General features: G+C 42.1%; 1 pseudogene; it reads left to right on the forward strand.

Annotated features, from left to right (window-relative positions):
• The first annotated feature begins 1673 nt into the window (after positions 1–1673).
• On the forward strand, positions 1674–3441 carry LOC102194590 (piggyBac transposable element-derived protein 4-like; annotated as a pseudogene).
• The last annotated feature ends 828 nt before the right edge of the window (positions 3442–4269 follow it).

Raw genomic sequence — 4269 nt, forward strand, 5'->3', positions numbered from 1 at the left:
GCATTTTTGGCTCGAGCGTTTTTGTTTTTGTAAATCTGGTTAATTTGATTGGCTGTGCTACAGCTCGCGCTCACATACATACGGAGTGTGGTAAGAATGAATGAATAAAGTGAATTAATGGTCCACACTTTTTATATAATATGTATGTTAAATTTTAGATTTGGGTAAAATATCAAGTCTTTTCAAGTAAACAGGTTCAAGTCCAATTCAAGTCCCAAGTCACTGGTGTAAAAGTCCAAGTCAAGTCACAAGTCTTACAACCTTTTTTCAAGTAAAGTCATAAAATTAATGACTCGAGTCTAACTCGAGTCCAAGTCATGTGACTCGAGTCCACACCTCCGCAAATTTCCGTACAATCAGATATCAAGTATATACAAATGTCGTGACCCTGACGTTGCCAGTACTAGTTATTCTGAAGATGTGATATTCTGTGATGCAGTTTGCCTCGCCACTAGAGGGCGCGGCCGTTTTTGTGAGTAATGTTCTGTTGGGATGTGAAATGTGTTAATGGAGGCAGTGTGAATCAGTGTGAATCTGCAGAAATTATGCTTAGGGGCAGTGGATGTGGTTTCTTTCAGAGTGTGTGTACACAAGATTGGTGAGTTACATTAAATCTCCTGTTTTAGAAGGATAGTTTGTCAATTTTATTGCTCTTGTTATTTTCTGTTCACTCATTTTACCTAGTGGAAGATATAGCTAAGCTAAGTTATGGCTAAGCTAAGTTTTAGTTTGAGTCATACTTGCCAACCTTGAGACCTCAGAATTAGGGAGACATTCAAAACGGCTGTTGGGGGGGGGGGAGTAGTATACATATACATATATATACCAAAAACTTGAATTTTACATTTTTTATTTATTGGATAAAGTAAGTTAAATGTCACCGTTATCATTGTCCAGCCGGAAACAGCGGGGCTGCCCAATTTCAGAAGCTGCATCCACCTGAGCACCTGGCCTTCGCGGTCTAAGTGGGCCGGGTCCTCCGAAAGCCGAGCAACTGTGAAATCCAGTCTTTAAGAGTTCCTGGGACCATTTTGTGGCTTTTGCATTTGTCAAATCCAAGCCATTTGCACTGTGTTGAATGGAATATAGCCAAATTTTCTAAAAAAAAAAGAAGTTTTTTAAAAAAAAATTTCAGTCTGATTTCCTTAAATTAGCTTCAGTGGCTAAGCTACAGAAACACATCCTCTATTGTTCCTAGTGGTCGATTTGTGCCCCATTGAAAACCATTATAAACGCTGTTTTTCATTGCATGATTATTTTAACTAAAGTTAATGCAGTCCTGTAAGTGACGGTGACACTTTGGAGCCCGGGCTTGTAATGTTTTCATATGTCCACCAGGTGGCGCCATTGTTTCACATTTAGCGCCTGCTGGAAAATCCCACATTTACAGCAAATTTTCTTTCTGCTCAAATGATGAGCGTGGGTCACTATCAATGTGTGTGTGTTAAAAAAAATAAAGGTGTGTCTAATCTCAGAATAAAAGAGTGTGCGTCTAATTTCAAACTTTTTTTCTCCTTTGAAGTCCACACTGCAATACAAACAAATCAAATATAACACTAAAACCCAAAGCCAAATTAGACTTTATTTTGTCTGCAAGCTCAGGTTGTTTATGCAGCTGCACTAAAGCCGTGGTTATAAGAATGAGCAGAAGCGCGGGAGTAGTCATTTTCACAATGGCAAGACACTACAACACAGAGGAAGCTTTGAAAATGATCCTGGACCCCGAGGATAGCTCCTCATCATCCGCCGAGGATTCTGGGGATGACGCGGAGATTTCATCGGAGGAGGAAACGGAGGAGCTGGAGTCAGGTTCCGACTCATGTGGAGCAGAGTCGTCTGAAAATGAGAGCGGAGAGACGGAGGAAGCAACAGCAGTGTGGATTGCAAAAAACGGAATAAAGTGGTCTCCTACACACGCCGAGACGCTCCGCTATGTTCCAGCAGCCACGGGACACACCGGACCTACTCATTATGCCACCGCTCGTATCAGTGACCCACAATCCAGCTTTTCACTGTTTGTTACCGATGAAATTATGCTGCATATTGCGTCAATGACCAATCTCCAAGGGAGATGCACAATCGCATACTGGAGAGATGTGGACACAGACGAACTGCGCGCTTATGTGGGACTACTGATTCTTGCCGGTGTTTACCGTTCCAAAAATGAATCTATGCTCAGTCTCTGAAGTGAGAAATCCGGGCGGATGGTTTTTCGCGCTACCATGTCCCAGAAAAGATTTCATCAAATCAGCAGGGCTCTGCGATTTGATGATAAACTTTCCAGACCAAGACGCCGTGGTAATAAATTTGCTCCATTTCGTAAAATCTGGGATATGTGGACCCACCGCCTCGAGATGATGTTCTGCCCAGACCAGGACATTTGAACTTGTTCCGTTCAAAGGGAGGTGCGGTTTCAGGCAGTATATGCCCAAAAAGCCAGCGAAGTATGGTCTGAAAATATGGGCAGTCTGCGACGTCATACGCCTGGAGACTGCAGCTCTGCACAGGCAAAGCTGCTGGGGAACGCGCTGAGGTCAACCAGGGGATGGGGGTCATTCTGGAACTGACAGAGGGGCTCCAGGGACAAGTCATCACATGTGACAACTTTTTCACTTCCTTTCCTCTGTCAGAATAGCTGCTCAGGAGAAAAATGACCCTGGTTGGCACCATTAGAAAAAACAAACCCGAGTTTCCGCCACAGCTGCTCCAGACAAGGCAGAGAGAGGTGTTTTCCTCCATTTTCGTCTTTGCCATGACGCACACGGTGGTGTCTTACGTCCCCCGCCGCGGCAGAAATGTCCTCCTATTGAGCACAAAACACCGCACTCCAGGCGTAAGTGGTGACCCAAAGAGAAAGCCCCAAATAATAAAGGATTATAACAAATCCAAGGGAGGTGTCGACAAACTTGATCAGGTAGGTGTCATTACGCATCAGTTGCGCACGAATTTATTCATTCTTGCTCATATATTCTTGTGTAAAATATACGTAGGCTTAATGTTTTTTTGTTTTTTTTTAATTAGGTGGTTGGCACCTACTCGTGTAGTAGGCAAACGAGTCTGTGGCCATTGGCCCTTTTCCACCATGTCACTGACGTCTCGCTTTACTACAACGGTTACGTCTTGTGGACCGCAGTTGACCCAGCCTGGCAGCAGGGCAAATCATACAGGAGGAGGTTGTATATCGAGAAGGTTGGAGAAACGTTAGTTAAACCGCAGATGGCGAAGAGAGAGCGTCTTCCCCGCCCATCACACATAGCAGAGTTACTCAAACATGCGCAGGGTGCTGCTTCTGCAGGCCCCTCTGCAGCCATCAAATCGAAGGGCAGGAGGCAATGCGAATTTTGCGCAGAAAACAGAAGAGTCGTCACCACCTGCTGCAAATGTGGAAAGGGCGCATGCAAGGACCACAGCCTGACCATCTGCAAAAACTGTTCCACCTGAGCAGGACTACCCGCCCCACCACCACCACACTCCCATCTCTCACTCTTTCTCACATCTCATATCTCTCATACCTTTCCCCATTCCAAACAGTATATGTTCATTGTTCTAAAGTTCTAAAATAAATGTTTTCTGGTTCAAAGTGATCTTGTATTTTTATTTTCATATTTTATTCTAGAACACAACAATGTAACGCGCATTTAGTGGTAATATGCAATAAGTAAATAATAAGTGGTAATAAGCAGTTAGCATAAGCAAATGTGAAAACATGATTACCGTTATATTACATTTACTGTGCTCCTAGAAAAAAACAGTACTTGGTTAGAATAATGGTTGGTGCCAATCTTTGGACCATCTAAAGGCCTAATTATAATAACAATCGAATATTACTTCAAATCTATTTTATGGAAAATATTTAGGTTTTTTGTTTTTTTCGGCTGAAAAACCAGTGTGCTCATGTAACGAAACTGGGATTTAAAGGGTTAAATCCCCCGAAATATAATTAAAACTTTATATGAATATTTGAGGGAGAAGTAGTTTTAAAAGGCTGACTAATTTAAAGTGGGAAAAAATATGAATATATAATATTTTTATAGCACTTTTTGGGGTGTGGCCGTTTTGTGGCCTTAGGAACACAAAAGGGTGCATTTTTTGAAATGTGCTCCTGCAAAAAAAAATTAAAAGTGGATCAAAATGAATGTTGGTGCCAATCTTTGGACCATTTTAAGGCCTAATTATAATAACACTCGAATATTACTTCAAATGTATTTTATGGAAAATATTTACGTTTTTTTCAGCTAAAAAACCAGTGCGCTCATGTAACGAAACTGG

The sequence above is a fragment of the Pundamilia nyererei genome, unplaced genomic scaffold (genome assembly GCF_000239375.1).
Source record: "Pundamilia nyererei isolate P.nyererei 1_Seehausen unplaced genomic scaffold, PunNye1.0 scaffold00016, whole genome shotgun sequence".
Classification (NCBI taxonomy): Eukaryota; Metazoa; Chordata; class Actinopteri; order Cichliformes; family Cichlidae; genus Pundamilia; species Pundamilia nyererei.